Source organism: Euprymna scolopes, chromosome 3, assembly GCF_053919585.1.
Source record: "Euprymna scolopes isolate OS-2025 chromosome 3, ASM5391958v1, whole genome shotgun sequence".
NCBI classification, from domain to species: Eukaryota; Metazoa; Mollusca; class Cephalopoda; order Sepiida; family Sepiolidae; genus Euprymna; species Euprymna scolopes.
The window spans coordinates 89,840,396-89,857,555 of NC_136484.1; positions in this window are offsets into that span (position 1 = coordinate 89,840,396).

Sequence of the window (17,160 nt, forward strand, 5' to 3'; positions counted from 1 at the left end):
ATGACAGTCAAAGAACCGGAAGTCCAAGACTCGAGTTTCGCCCTCATTTGGACTCGTCAGTTAGACACATCCGAACTCAGGATTCGAAACCCGAGCCTCTTGCATGCAAGGCAAGCACTCTACCAACTGAGCAAACGCCCTGCACACAAGAATTTCAATTAACCAACACAGATCAAGCAAACCGCGCAGAAATCCGACTGTGAAATGAACCTACTACGTCTCAACAAGGGACGCGGTCATCCAACCAGCAAAATAACCCCAAGCTGATGTCTCACTAGTAGGAGTTTTAACTCGAAAGGACGATGCCATCCAGCAATACTAACCAAGCGAGCAACTTATGATAGGATTTTCAGAATGTAAGGGATTGTATATAATAAATTCCACAGTCAAACAACGTCGCAGCCACAAGAGCCATGACAGTCAAAGAACCGGAAGTCCAAGACTCGAGTTTCGCCCTCATTTGGACTCGTCAGTTAGACACATCCGAACTCAGGATTCGAAACCCGAGCCTCTTGCATGCAAGGCAAGCACTCTACCAACTGAGCAAACGCCCTGCACACAAGAATTTCAATTAACCAACACAGATCAAGCAAACCGCGCAGAAATCCGACTGTGAAATGAACGTTGTTTGACTGTGGAATTTATTATATACAATCTCTCACATTCTGAAAATCCTATCATAAGTTGCTCGCTTGGTTAGTATTGCTGGATGGCATCGTCCTTTCGAGTTAAAACTCCTACTAGTGAGACATCAGCTTGGGGTTATTAGCTGGTTGGATGACCGCGTCCCTTGTTGAGACGTAGTAGGTTCATTTCACAGTCGGATTTCTGCGCGGTTTGCTTGATCTGTGTTGGTTAATTGAAATTCTTGTGTGCAGGGCGTTTGCTCAGTTGGTAGAGTGCTTGCCTTGCATGCAAGAGGCTCGGGTTTCGAATCCTGAGTTCGGATGTGTCTAACTGACGAGTCCAAATGAGGGCGAAACTCGAGTCTTGGACTTCCGGTTCTTTGACTGTCATGGCTCTTGTGGCTGCGACGTTGTTTGACTGTGGAATTTATTATATACAATCTCTCACATTCTGAAAATCCTATCATAAGTTGCTCGCTTGGTTAGTATTGCTGGATGGCATCGTCCTTTCGAGTTAAAACTCCTACTAGTGAGACATCAGCTTGGGGTTATTAGCTGGTTGGATGACCGCGTCCCTTGTTGAGACGTAGTAGGTTCATTTCACAGTCGGATTTCTGCGCGGTTTGCTTGATCTGTGTTGGTTAATTGAAATTCTTGTGTGCAGGGCGTTTGCTCAGTTGGTAGAGTGCTTGCCTTGCATGCAAGAGGCTCGGGTTTCGAATCCTGAGTTCGGATGTGTCTAACTGACGAGTCCAAATGAGGGCGAAACTCGAGTCTTGGACTTCCGGTTCTTTGACTGTCATGGCTCTTGTGGCTGCGACGTTGTTTGACTGTGGAATTTATTATATACAATCTCTCACATTCTGAAAATCCTATCATAAGTTGCTCGCTTGGTTAGTATTGCTGGATGGCATCGTCCTTTCGAGTTAAAACTCCTACTAGTGAGACATCAGCTTGGGGTTATTAGCTGGTTGGATGACCGCGTCCCTTGTTGAGACGTAGTAGGTTCATTTCACAGTCGGATTTCTGCGCGGTTTGCTTGATCTGTGTTGGTTAATTGAAATTCTTGTGTGCAGGGCGTTTGCTCAGTTGGTAGAGTGCTTGCCTTGCATGCAAGAGGCTCGGGTTTCGAATCCTGAGTTCGGATGTGTCTAACTGACGAGTCCAAATGAGGGCGAAACTCGAGTCTTGGACTTCCGGTTCTTTGACTGTCATGGCTCTTGTGGCTGCGACGTTGTTTGACTGTGGAATTTATTATATACAATCTCTCACATTCTGAAAATCCTATCATAAGTTGCTCGCTTGGTTAGTATTGCTGGATGGCATCGTCCTTTCAAGTTAAAACTCCTACTAGTGAGACATCAGCTTGGGGTTATTAGCTGGTTGGATGACCGCGTCCCTTGTTGAGACGTAGTAGGTTCATTTCACAGTCGGATTTCTGCGCGTTTTGCTTGATCTGTGTTGGTTAATTGAAATTCTTGTGTGCAGGGCGTTTGCTCAGTTGGTAGAGTGCTTGCCTTGCATGCAAGAGGCTCGGGTTTCGAATCCTGAGTTCGGATGTGTCTAACTGACGAGTCCAAATGAGGGCGAAACTCGAGTCTTGGACTTCCGGTTCTTTGACTGTCATGGCTCTTGTGGCTGCGACGTTGTTTGACTGTGGAATTTATTATATATATATATATATAAATAAGTATTTTTAAATTTTATCTTGCTAGCTTTAAAAAAAAGTTTTAAAATTTTATCAGCCGGCATAATTTATTTTTAAATATTGAAAAATTTCAGGAAAATTAATGTTTGCTAAATTTTCAAAACATGTGTGTCAACAGCTTAAAAAATCGTCTCTTCAAACATGTTCTATGTTTTAAAGAGGACGGTAGTCAACGTGTGTGTGCGTGTGTGCGACAGCGTTTGTTTTCCTGTTGTGTGTACGTGTAGCGCCAGAATGGCGGAGGTGGTGTCGGAGGTTGGAAGTTTCGTAATTTTGTAATTTATAAATGGCAAGTTAGAAAAAAAAAATAAACCCTTCCAAGATTGACAATAAATAAGGCCATAATATTTTATGGTAAATTTAAGAGCGTAAGAACCATAGTTTTTTAGGAGATGTGATTATTGGATTAACCAATCAGAAATCGTCTGTGGCACACACATCTCTGCTTTTATAGATATATAGATTAACGCGTGCGTTTGTTTTTTATTTTTTAAGGGCACTTTTTTCACTGGCTTCTTCTTTTGTAAATAAAAGAAATTTTCGATTTGATTTTTTTCCTGGGGGGGGGGGCTTTTTCTATTTACTTTTTTGAGGGGGGGAGGCCTTTTTGTTTCTAAAAATGTGTGCTTCGAATTCAAACTTAATTTTGAATTTGAAGCAGTCAAAGATTCTGTAATACATTTTTACGACGTGACCCAGCGTCGTTTAACCCCTAAAAAATTGAAGATCTACCAAAAATTAATTCCAAAAACAATTAAATGAAATTTTCATTATTTTATGTTGCTAATGTAATCCCCTCCCCCCGAAAAATTGAATTTATCATATTTTGGGGTTTGTTTTGTTTATTAAATTGCTAGGTGAAAGTACAGAATGGTCTCATAAAAATTAATTAAATTTATCGTTATTTTATGTTTCAAATGTAATTCGGGTCCCCACAAAAAAAAATTGTATTTGTCATGTTGTGCCCCACCTCCTCAATCGTCAAACTTAAAAAAAATGCTCGAGGTAACGTGTCTCGTTGAACGCTTGGTGGCCAAAAAGTGGATTCTCATTTTACATTAAATTTATATAGAAAAGTGATCCCCCACAATAAAATGTTCATTTTTGGTTTGAAAATTTCTTCTCTCGTATCATTTATAAAGGTTGTTTAAACGTATTATGCCAAAAACAAAAAAGTAAATCCTTTTTAGGGTTTAAACGACGCTTGATCACATCGTTAAAATTTACCTTACAGAAAGTGAAGTTTGTAATCGATGAGAAAAAAGAAAAAAGTGTAAATTGTGGAATTTAGCGGAGGCAGTAGATCTTTATTTTTTTAGGTGTAAAACAACGCTAGGTCACGTCGTAAAAATTTACCGATTCTGTGTAGCTGTTTAAAGAATAATAAAAACAAGCAAATGAAATCTTTTAAGTTTATTCATAGGTGTTTTTTTTGTTTGTTTGAATATTTAAAAAAAACTATAAAAGCCCAACATTTTTCTATTTACACGGAATTATTTTTTCAGGCTAAAAACTTATTGAGATTACTAAATTATTTTATTTGGTGGGAGATTGTTTGTTATGTTTAGAAATTTCTAGGGGCAAATAATTTTAAACCAGTTTTTAAAAAGGTCGATGTTGGAGATAATAATTCCAAATAAATTAAATTAAATATATTATCAACATAATCGTTGTTAAAAGTTTATTAAATAATAATTTTAAATAGAATACTTAAAACAATTCTCTCGCTAGAAACATTAACTAATATACCGCTATTTAGTGAAATCAATTTTTCTTAATGTAAAATGCAAATGAGGTGATCTCTTAATTGTATATTTTGCAAGAATCATACTATATATAGAAATAAATGAAAGAGTAACCTAAGGAACCTTTTGTATATGAAATTGTGAACAAAGAAACAGACAGGAATACGGATTTATATATATATATATATATATATATATATATATATATATATATATATGAAAAATGTTGCCTAAATATACCAATATATATATATATATTAGTATATTTAGGCAACACTTTTTCATTCAAGCAGACATTATTAAATACAACGAAGATACTTTGTTTTACGATTCCTTTTTTTTTTTCGATTTTCCGTATAATCTTCTTATATCAAAATCGAAAATTTTGAGGAAAGTTGCATAGTTATCATGAGGGCTTTTGATTCGACTGTGAATCATCTTCAGGTGTTGATGAGGCGAAATGAGTAGGAGTGAAAACTCGAAAGTAAAAGTGAAAAGTAAAATATACAATAAATTATATCGATTGATGGAAGTCGATTAAAAATCTGAGTATTAAAATCAACAAATCCGTGGGCCAATTGTTTATTCGCTACACCAGACATTTTAACACGTTGTTGTTCTCCTCAATTCAGGGTTCTAATGTAGGATGCGTCAAGAATTTAAAAAAAATTGTTTTCGTGTTGTACAATTTTTGTATTATCAACAAAGATTTGTCTAAGATTGGAGGATGAACAGTTATGTTCTTTTATTAAATGTTGGTATATGGCACGAGTGCTGTTTAAATGCATAGTGAGTCGGCGTAGTGTCTGGAAACAGACAGGCTTTGTCAATCAAAGAAGCCATTTCAGCTATTTTTTGTTCATTGCTCGCTGCTGCTAATAAGTACCGTAGTGCAGCTCTTCATTACTATATCGATGCCATTTTCCAGCACACAAATGGAAATGGTTCGTTGGTTTGTTGGTTGGTTGTTTTACGGCATATCAACCCTTTTCAGGCTATTTAATGCCGAATCCAGTGAACAATTTTTAATAGAGTACATTTGTTTTTTTTGGTTTTTTTTAAGTCGGTTTCTATTTAACCCATAGTTGGGACCCTAACAGGTACTACCACTCCAGGTCAGAGTGGACCTCGGAGCAATAGCAATTAAAGGGTAGCTCCACACTCCCCAGAGCTCGCAAGCTGGGGTCTCACCATCGGATATAGTTTAAGGTCATATCCAGGACCGTACAAGTGGAAATTTTGGCAAACTCAGTTGCTTTCATGAAGAGCTCCTTCATAATCGACGGGTAGTAATCATGATGTCAACTTGCACAATGGCACATTTTTTCTCCTCAGTAATACTGATGAACCATTTGATCGAGTTCAAGTTAATCCATTTATTGAAGTTGTATTTTCCTTTAATTTTGAGGTTGATTTTTACCAGAATTTTCTTGCTGATTTTCCCAATTTCTGGTCTAGTAGGGTTGATTAATCTGGTTGCCTTTTTTTTTCAGGAAGTCGGGTTTGTGATCTTTAAGTAGGATGTATGCTTCATTTTCTTTGAGTTTACTAACTCTGCTACTGATTTGTAGATCTTCTGTCATTCCCCTGCTCTCATTGTTGATGATTTCTACTAAGTTGATATTGTTAGCCTTTTGGTAGTTTTTTGTTCAGTTTTTTCATTAGGTCTCTGTATTTTTGTTGTATACTAACGGGACCTGTGGAAATTCGACAGTTGTATGCTTCATATGTTGTATATTGCTGCTTCACTTCTTAAAAGGAGTGTGTGACATATTTCCATTCTATGGATATTCAATGTGAATGCAGAACCCACGATATTATTGTGCCACTTTTGTTCAACTTAAAACATACTTTTCTAAAGATTCTGAATAATGTAGCTTTATACATACCTTTGTAGGAATCTGTAACACATTTCCATAGAATTGAAGTCCGACACGAACGTAGACCCCACGATATTATCATCTTCGGACAGAACAGATAATACATTTTGAAAAATTTATTTATTTCTGAAAAGTACAAAAATAAATTAGGCACTAGGCCACTCAAAAGTGTTGGAGAAGGAGGTCTATAGTCATCCTTGTCCCTGCATGTCTATCATTTTCTTAGCTAAAATCTTCAATTACCATAATACTACATTCACTGCAGGGGTCGTCCTACTTAAGATTTCCAAATCGATTTTTTTTTTAATTAAATAAATAAGAAACACAAATAAATAAATCGTTTTTATTAAAATATAATAAATCGTTTTTTATTAAAATAGAAACTTCACTTTGATCTTAGCCTGAAGGACAAGACTGTATTTTAGCTTGAGTTCCACGTTTGACACAACAATGACATAAGCTGAAATTTAAAAAATGAGTTTTTGAAGTGCAGCATTGACGATTGAGTGATCTCATCTTTAAAAAAAAACAACAGTGGAGCGTGATAACATACACCGAACATAAAATTGTCTTAGGGCATTATATATCTATTATATATAGTTACTAGCAGAGGGGGGGGGCTTTGCCCGGGCGTAAAACATGCTTAAATATGATATTTTAATTTGTCCACATTCTGTATATATTATTATAGAGTTGTGATTTCAAAAGTAAAAAAAGAAGTATTTGGGAGCTATCAGCTAGAATCGAAACCGAAAGCAAAAACTGTAGCATTCAAAGCTGGTGACGTTACCACTACACCATCATGACACACATATGAACTGATCAAAAATTAAAATTTAAAAATAAACTAAAATGAATATATAAAATGCATAACGATTTTTTCAATTTTGACACATTTTTGACCCCCTTAAAAACTATTTTACCTGCCTAAAGGCACATAAAAGAACTGTCCGTAAAAAATCCAATCATTTGAGGCCCCCAGCACCAATCTGCGACTTTTAGTTTTGGAGGAGATAGAGTTTGAAAATATGGAGACAGACAGACAGACAGACAGAGAGACATGTAGCCTTTTATATATTAGATTAATCAAACACTAGCCTATGTTCCCGGTGTTGCCCGAATGTTTGAAGGTGTGTGTTCAGCAAAAAAAAAAAAAAAAATTGGTAGTAGGCAGGCAGGCAGGCAGGCAGGCAGGTTTGAACCCGTACCACAAAGGAGGAAAAGAACGTGAAAAAAAAGTGACATCTTTGCCATAGCGTCCATCGCCAAACCGGAAATGGTGAAGGTTTAAATTAAGGCTAGTCAATCGAAAAGAGGGGATAACTTTCGAAAATATCGGCGAAAAAAGCGACCCCTCCTTATAGAAAAGTGCCCAGTTTAGGGCGAATTAATGTTTTAGCCAATTCTTCGATATTTGTCATCGAGCTTCAAAAAGATACTGATCTTGTGAAACTCTGTCGCCTCCGTCGAAAGTTTTAGGCAAACATACATACATACATTTAAACAGACAGGTGAGATTGATATAATGGACTAGCCTTGGTGCCCGGCATTGCCCGGGTGTTTGGAGGTGTGTGTCGAGCAAAAAAAAAAGTGGTAGTAGGTAGGCAGGCTCGAACCTGTGCTGCAAAGGTGGAAAAGAAAATGAAAGAAAATCTGACGTCTTAGCCGATGTCAAAAGCGTTGAACCAAAGTCTATCCAATGATGATGATGACTTGCTAAAATGTCGGCGAAAAAATCAACCCCTCCTTGTACAGGATGAAGGAATTAATGTTTTTGGCCACTTTTTCAATATTTGTCGTCCGAGACATCAAGCTTCAAAATGATATCGATCTGTTGAAAGTTTTTGTGAGACATACATACATTTAAACAAACAGGTGAGATTTATATTATAGATAACATTCATTATATATCATGTATATTTTTTATCATTTATCAAATTTTATATATTCATTTATCAATCTACAGTATTCGCATAAATTCATTATTCAAGATTTTGAAAATTCATGAGGATTTCTCCATCACACGAATCTATTAACGCCAAATTCAAAATTGCCACTTGTAGTGGAAATCATGTTTGGACAGCAAAGTTTTGTTGCTTGGTTAGAAAGTTATAAAAGCGATGCAACGCTTTTTTTTTTTGAGAGGGAGCGAAGATATAGCAACAATGGTGGCTTCGTATTATTTGCGTTATTCAGACTACTGTTCTTATCTTATTCTCTAACATCCGACTTCAGGTGTATCTTGTCAAACTCGAAAATCTTTTTGTCAAACTCAGGAATCTGTATGGAATGTCGAACAGAATCCTTTATTTAATCTATAGGAGTAGCTTATACTCGTTCTGTCAGCTATGACCAGATCGAAGTTTTAAGTAATTAATAATTCTATTCTTAGTATCACCCACACTGAATGTTGAACCTTCAAATGTTAACTATGACGTAATGGATAAAGTAATAAATAAAATTCAGTTCTAAGTGACACTCTTCTGAAGGTTAAAGGTTCAAGAGCCTGAAATTTGAACTCCTCGGGCCAAGATCAGAGTGTAGTATCTGTTCTTCAGATGCTGTACTTCAATTTTTTGTTCTCTATCAGTGGAGGAGAAATCCTTCACAACTGAGAAAATTTTTATTTACTTTTTTTTCCATGTTAAAAAACGACATTTGTGTCTCTCTGTCCCATGGGGAGGCAAAGTAAATAGGAACATTAATTGGAATAAATACATAGAAGATATTACTAAGTCTGCTGCAAAGAACGTAAGCTCCTTATCACACTTGCTATTATTGATGCTCTTCTTAGATAAAAATGGCTTCTTTGCACACCTTGTAGAGGAAAATCCCATTTCTTTCATTCGTCTAGATATTGTATATCTCGAAAGAGAATTTTCAGCCCCTGTTTTGAATTCTTTGCTATGGTCAACATAAGTTTTGTTTTGCTCTTTCAAAACAGTTAATTTAAGTCTGTGGTTATCCTTCAAGGGCGAACAGATCCAGATTTTCTTTTACCAAGCGTTCGACTTCAAACCTTTGACCAATTCGCTTCATTACAGAAAGAGATGTCTTCACATTTTCTTTTCTTAAAATATAAAAAATCTGCTTGTAAGTCATTTTGGACAGCCTTAATCCTGCAATTCGGTTTTTTATATCCTAGCCAAGACACGGTCTTACCATTTTTAGGATTAATTTTTCCACTTATTATATGCTATAATAATAATGATCATCTACAAAATAGAAATTTTCAGTTAAAATTAACAAAAATTCATGGAAAAATATTTAAAAATCGATTTCTTCCTTCTTTCATTCTGGGTCCATTTTTTTTTTTTTTTTTTTTTTTGCTTATGAGTGTAATTTAGAATCAGTTTGTCAAACTTACATGTGTTTTAGACAAACTTACATGTGTTTTAGACAAACTTACATGTGTTTTAGACAAACTTACATGTGTTTTAGACTAACCTTACAACCCAACATTAGTTACTCATATTTCATCTACCATTCTCTTTGTAACATCATATAGGCAGCATTCTCATCTGATCTGAGAGGCAAAGAAATGTATTCAGAGATTTTAATGTCTGCCATTATGACTGATTTGGATTCTCGAGCTATACACAGCCTGTAAGGGCATATGTAGTTTCTCCATTTCACATTCCTATTCACTGAATGTTACTTTCTCGATTGGCTTCCCAGACCGTGAGGACCAACAAGCCCCACTTCTTGACCTGTTTAAGACCTCACTGTCCTAGCGTACTTTGATCATATTATGATAATGGTTGGTATCACTGTAAAATCTCAACCTGAAGGCGATCAACCATTACTCAAAATGACAAGATACTTCAAATGGGCTGATCGAGATTTAAGAGACGCCCGTGAAATGAAATGCTTTTTCCCTGCTGATCAGTGTACACATGAGTTAACTGAATGGGTGAAATCAGGAATTGAAGTACATGTCCTTACACAAAAGAATTCTATGGCAAGCCTTACTCTTCCTATTGTAATGCAGTTGCTATTGCTCAGTAGCAATAAACATTCTGCCAATTCAACTCTTATAAGTTAACTATAAATAGACAGAAATTTTTAGCATCATGAAATCATTGTAAGACTGTAATAACCTCAGCTAAGGGAAGTTATACAGAAATGACCTGAAAACATGTTGAGCTACAGAAATTAGGAGCCGGTGATCTTTGGAAAATCTATAATAGTGTAGAGAATAGTGGAGAATCAATAATTACCCTGTTATCTAACAAAGATGATGTCATTTGCATGGCTATCGATGAGACTGAACTACTTGCCTAGTGGTTAATCTTGAACTCCACAACAGACTCCACAACAGTCTCCACAAACCACTCATTCCCAAGTTTCCTGAAGCCGCACTTGATAATCAGATTACCACTTCTTTACAAGGCCAAGATATCATGAAAACCTTTGACACCTCCAAATCATGTGGGCCTGATCTTATCTCAGTTATAGTAATAAAATACTTTTGCTGAGCTGGCCCCTATCGTCTCCAAATTCTACAGCAAATACTTACTGAATTTTTCTTCCTTGATGGCTAGAAAATTGCCTCTGTGCAACCAATGTTCAAAACTTCTAGTGAAATAACTGACCCCCCAAATTATCAGCCCATTAGGCTACTCCTGTTCTTTGATAAAATCTTTGAATCTTTAATCAATCTAGTACTAGTTTACCATCTCATTTTATGCTAAACTTCTTTCCAACTATCATTTTGGCTTTCGGCAAGCCCGTTTTACTATCTGAACAATTATATCTGAAAGCATATACCACACACTAGACAAGGCATATGAAGCTATGGGGGTAATGCTTTATATATTTAGACAAGATCTGGCATGAAGGTTTATGAAGAAAATTAATTCATATTTCTGGACAAATATTTAAAATAATTAGGTCCTTCTTTGATAAAAGAAAACTCCAGGTTGTCCTCAATTACTGTATATCTAAACAGCACAATATTAATGCAGGGTATTGATGGGGTCGGTCTTTGTATTACTATTGTTCCTGATTTTCATAAACGACTTTCCTGATAAAAGTATGTATGAAATGGTTATGTTTGCTAATGATACCATGCTCTTGACATGTGAGTAAAACAGATGTGCACATAATCAAAGCAATAGTTGAATCCTTAGAAAATTACCTCCATTTTATACTTGAATGGCGACATAAATGGATGATAACATTTAATGCTACTAAGACAAAGTTTCTTTACATCCCATTGCAACACCTATCATCATCATGGAAGGGAAAAATATTCATTTCAACTTGGACAAAGCAAGGATCTGGCTCAACATTTTTACATATGTTAGAGATAAACAGAACAGGGAACTTCATTGGTTTTGTCACATTGAAAGAAAAAATGAGAGTGTTTGGATTAGTAGATGTAGAACAGTTCAGATAGCAGAAAACTTCAAGAAAAAGGTGAGTGTGATAAGAATGGATTTGAGAGAAACAGAGCTGAATAAAGACCTGGTTAGATTAGTTTGCAAGTCAATCTCTAAAATCCGTCCAACACATATCAGCATGTAAAATAAATGTTGAACCAACAACGACGACGACGACGACGACGATGATGATGATGATGATGATGATGATGATGATGATGATGATGATGATGATGATGATTCAAAAAAATACCTTCAGCTATATGAGAATGTGTGTTTGTAGAAAATGGAAAGACTTATTCAACTAAATAATGCTGGAAAAGAAACCTTTCTCATGCAAGAATTGTATCAGCAGTAGAAATACGTTTTTGATTTTATTTTTTATAGTTATTTATTTCTTGTCAGTGGCATGAAGTTGAAACATCTGTTTTTTTTTTAATCTTAAAAGTATAAGCTCGATAAGAATTTTGTTTTTGGTTCTTCGATGACGTCTTTGGTTTAAAAATAACTAAGAGATTTGTAGTCAGGTCACTTTCGGAACAAAGACTCGTCCAGCTATAACAACTGTTAAAAATTTCCCTCACTTTCTATTTGTGCCTAAAACTAAGCGAAAATTCCATGAGCAAAGTTTCTTTCCTAGAACTGTCCGTATGTGGAAACACAATACTATGGGGTTGTTTCCCAGCTGACTATAGCATGATCGTTTTCAAGTCTAATGTAAGTAAGTTTTTGTTGAGCATCTTCTTAAATAGTCAAGTCCTACCCAAGTTCCACCATTACTGATCATCACGGCGGTAACTTTTTTTCTGTGAATGTTTTACAAAGAGGAACCAGAGATTAGATCTTAATTGAGCATCTTCCATTGAATTAATGATAGATTAGAAAGAGATTAACAACTTCTCTTTGGTGAGAAAAGGGTTGCAGTTAATTCTATATTTTGTTAATGAAGAAAAGAATGTTCTGAATGGCACCTTCCCAAATAAGGATGCATCTAGTTCTTATACAGGTAGACGATCGCATGTTGAGTCAAATACTTTCTGAATTAGTAGAATGATCCAACGTTTTTTTCCAGTTACCTTAGCAACAGATTGGATGTAAGGCTTCCATTTTCGAGTAAAAATCAGTCTTATAAGCTTATCAAAACAAAAGATTTCTCCAAGTAAAGAGCCGTTCATTTTGACTGTAACAAAATAAATGAATAAAGGAATAAAATAAATTTATAGAGATTTTAACACTGATTTATTGTTTGCAACAATATACTTGTGTGCCTCCAGGTGCTTTTCCTTCAAGCTGCTGTATTCAGAAAACTATTATCCTAGGAAATACCATCATCTTGAATTTTTTTAGAAGGGTGGGGTGGATAGTATAGTATCCATTTTGTTGCCATGAACTAGCTTTGCATGCATTATTTCCTCCGCCTTTTAGTAGTAGTTATAATGTTGTATCTTTTGAATCATAGGGACACACATCACTTTTATTACACCACATAATGCATAGTACTCTAAATTATTACAAGACATTAATAACTAAATCACACAGAGAAAATAATAGTTAAAATGTAAATGAGAGAAAATGACATTAAAAAATATAAAGAAGAACTGTGAGAGACTTAGCTGAGAATCGAACTCAAATCTTGACTAGTATTTTCACTTAAAGAAAACCTGTCATATTTTTTGGAGTATTATGAAATTACAGGATTCCTATATTTTTTTACATCAAAGAGAAGCTTGTAATGTTTTAACAAAAATCCACTTAGACAACACACACGCATACATATCTATATGAAATGCATAATTCTTAGAATCTCTTGGAGACAAAATGTCTGTTCTCATCAAAAGGAAAATGTTAATGTTCAGCTTATCTTTGGCAACATCTACTTACATTTATTTTAACTTGCCTTCTGGGGACAAAAAGCTTACCATATCACATATATATGCTATTTACGTTTATTGATGAGAATATTTGCAGACTGACTCATAACTCAAATTATTTCTATTGATTTATTTGTTTCACTTTTGTAATGAAATTAAAACAAGAACGAAAACATGGAAGATTGATTATTTCTCATTTATCACCTCTGCCAAGACGTTTATTTTTATCAGACGAATTTGTTTGTTGGTGTGTCACTATGCTTGTGCACAGCCTAGGGTCCACATCACCTGACTAATGGTTACCAAACTCGGTCAAGATATCGGCTGTCATGGGTTAACTTGAAACTGATTTAATTTGGAGATCTATCAGGATTAAGACCATGAAAAGATAGTGGTCACACTTTTGCTATTTGATAACAGTAACCATCTTGCAAAATTCCACTTCGATCAGATAAATAGCTTTTTAGTTATCAATGTGTCCAAGCCATAAATTTGGGAATGTGTCGTACGATATGGAAAAAATAATAAGCTTAGGTAAGAGTTTGGCCCATCTTTATGTTGTCAGGCAGAGGTATGCTGACTAAATCATGTTCTTGTTCATTTATTGTTTTAATCGTTTTTTTGTTTTTTTGTATTTTTTCATTTTGGAAATTAATACCTAAATATATATGAAAATTAATAGCTGCAGTAAGCGTTATATAACCGGTTGTATGTAACAAGCAATAAACATAGTATAGCTTCATAAAAAATAAAAAAAATTAGCATTAACTACCCTGTCTTGTTACTTGAATTTTTATTTTGCATACTCAACTATTGTTTTTTTACCAGATATATTTTTAAAAACGCATTTTTAAAGTTTACTTGATTTTTTTCCTTGTAGTATTGTCATTAAAGAATTAATTAAACCCAAATTGTTATAATCTATTTGTATGACGAGTCAGAATCAAATATTATTTTGTAAGACGAAACTATCAATGACAAATTTCGAAAAATAGACTAACTCACTTTATTGTATAGTATAAAATAGATAAACACATGGTAATAGTAGCTTTACTGACTATTTACAAAATAAATAAATAGTAGCTTTACTGACTATTTACAAAATAAATAAATAGTAGCTTTACTGACTATTTACAAAATAAATAAATAGTAGCTTTACTGACTATTTACAAAATAAATAAATAGTAGCTTTACTGACTATTTACAAAATAAATAAATAATAGCTTTACTAACTATTTATAAAATAAATAAATAGTAGCTTTACTAACTATTTACAAAATAAATAAATAGTAGCTTTACTGACTATTTACAAAATAAATAAATAGTAGCTTTACTAACTATTTACAAAATAAATAAATAGTAGCTTTACTGACTATTTACAAAATAAATAAATAGTAGCTTTACTGACTATTTACAAAATAAATAAATAGTAGCTTTACTGACTATTTACAAAATAAATAAATAGTAGCTTTACTAACTATTTACAAAATAAATAAATAGTAGCTTTACTAACTATTTACAAAATAAATAAATAGTAGCTTTACTGACTATTTACAAAATAAATAAATAGTAGCTTTACTGACTATTTACAAAATAAATAAATAGTAGCTTTACTAACTATTTACAAAATAAATAAATAGTAGCTTTACTGACTATTTACAAAATAAATAAATAGTAGCTTTACTAACTATTTACAAAATAAATAAATAGTAGCTTTACTAACTATTTACAAAATAAATAAATAGTAGCTTTACTGACTATTTACAAAATAAATAAATAATAGCTTTACTAACTATTTATAAAATAAATAAATAATAGCTTTACTAACTATTTACAAAATAAATAAATAGTAGCTTTACTGACTATTTACAAAATAAATAAATAGTAGCTTTACTGACTATTTACAAAATAAATAAATAATAGCTTTACTAACTATTTACAAAATAAATAAATAGTAGCTTTACTGACTATTTACAAAATAAATAAATAGTAGCTTTACTGACTATTTACAAAATAAATAAATAGTAGCTTTACTGACTATTTACAAAATAAATAAATAATAGCTTTACTAACTATTTATAAAATAAATAAATAGTAGCTTTACTGACTATTTACAAAATAAATGAATAATAGCTTTACTAACTATTTATAAAATAAATAAATAGTAGCTTTACTGACTATTTACAAAATAAATAAATAGTAGCTTTACTGACTATTTACAAAATAAATAAATAGTAGCTTTACTAACTATTTACAAAATAAATAAATAGTATCTTTACTAACTATTTACAAAATAAATAAATAGTAGCTTTACTGACTATTTACAAAATAAATAAATAATAGCTTTACTAACTATTTATAAAATAAATAAATAATAGCTTTACTAACTATTTACAAAATAAATAAATAGTAGCTTTACTGACTATTTACAAAATGAAGTTCATTAGTATACCTTTAATGACTTTGTAATATATTGTAATGTAAAATTTTATAAAAACTTTCGTTGAGTTCATATACTTTATATAAGAAGACAACTGAGTATTTTTTTATGTTTCTTGTTCAGTGAACTTGAATGAAAACCACAGTCTCTTTTATCAGGTTGACAAGAAGGTTCTTGCGGAATTTTAAAATTTGATTTCAAATGATATATTTTCAAATAAGTTTTCGTTATAAGACCTATACTTTATATATCGTTGTTGAAGGGTGTTTTTAGCTCTATATTATCGTTTGAATTACAATCGTTTTAAAATAATTATGCCTTCTTTTCAGAATATTGAATGCAAGATTGAAAAAAGTAAATTCACACAATTTTCTTATTTCAATTCAAATAGGCCAAGGATCTGTTGAAACAGCTTGCGATATCAATGAAGCGTTTGGCCCAGGAACCACTAACGAACGCACAGCACAATGGTGGTTTAATAAATTTCGTGGCAGCGACGAGAGTCTTAAAGATGATGAGCATAGTAGTCGACCATCGGATGTTGACAACAATCAATTAACAGCCTTTGGCAATCTATGCACAACTGTTCAAGAGCTTGCTTCTAAATTAGACGTAATGTATACAACGATTTCCAAACAAAGAAAAACTTGATAAATGGGTGCCTCACAAATTGAACGATAATCAAAAGAAATGCCGTTATGAAGTGTCATCTTTCTTTCTTTTATGCAACAAGAACAACCCGTTTCTGGACCGGATTGTAACTTGTGATGTAAAGTGGGTTCTTTACAACAACCAGCGATGCTCAACCCAGAGGTTTGATGGCGATGAAGCTCCAGAATACTTCCGAAGTCAGAGTTTCACCAAAAGAAGGTCATCCTGACTGTTTGGTGGTCTGCGACCGGTCTCATCCATTATATTTTTAAATGCAGGCAAAACCATTACGGTGAATAAGTACTGTCAACAAATGGATGAAATGCATCAGAAACTTCGACAACAAAACCCAACATTAGTCAACAGAAAAGGCCCAATTCTCCTCCACGACAATGCCCGACTACACGTTGATAAACCGACCCTGTAGAAGTTGGACAAACTGGGCTATGAAACACCTCTCACATACCGACTACCACTTTTTCAAGCATCTCGACAACTTTCTGCGTGAGAAATGCTTAAAAAACCTAAGCAATATCAAAAACGCCTTCAGCAACTTAATCGCCACCAGAACGCAAGATTTTTACGTTACTAACATAAATAAGTTTGTGTTGCGTTGGCAAAAGTATGTTGATTCTGATGGTGCTTATTTCTATCAGTAAAGTTTTGTTTGAGCCAAGTTATGTTCATCTGAATTTAAAAATTAAAAACCGCAAAAACTTTCTTGTCAACCTGATAATATTTTAAATGGCTAACAAGACAAATTAGTTAACTTCAAATAAAATACTCTTCCAAGTGTTAGAAACATGTTTAAGATTACTATTTTCTGTTTTAAAGAGGAAATCGGTGATCTAGTGG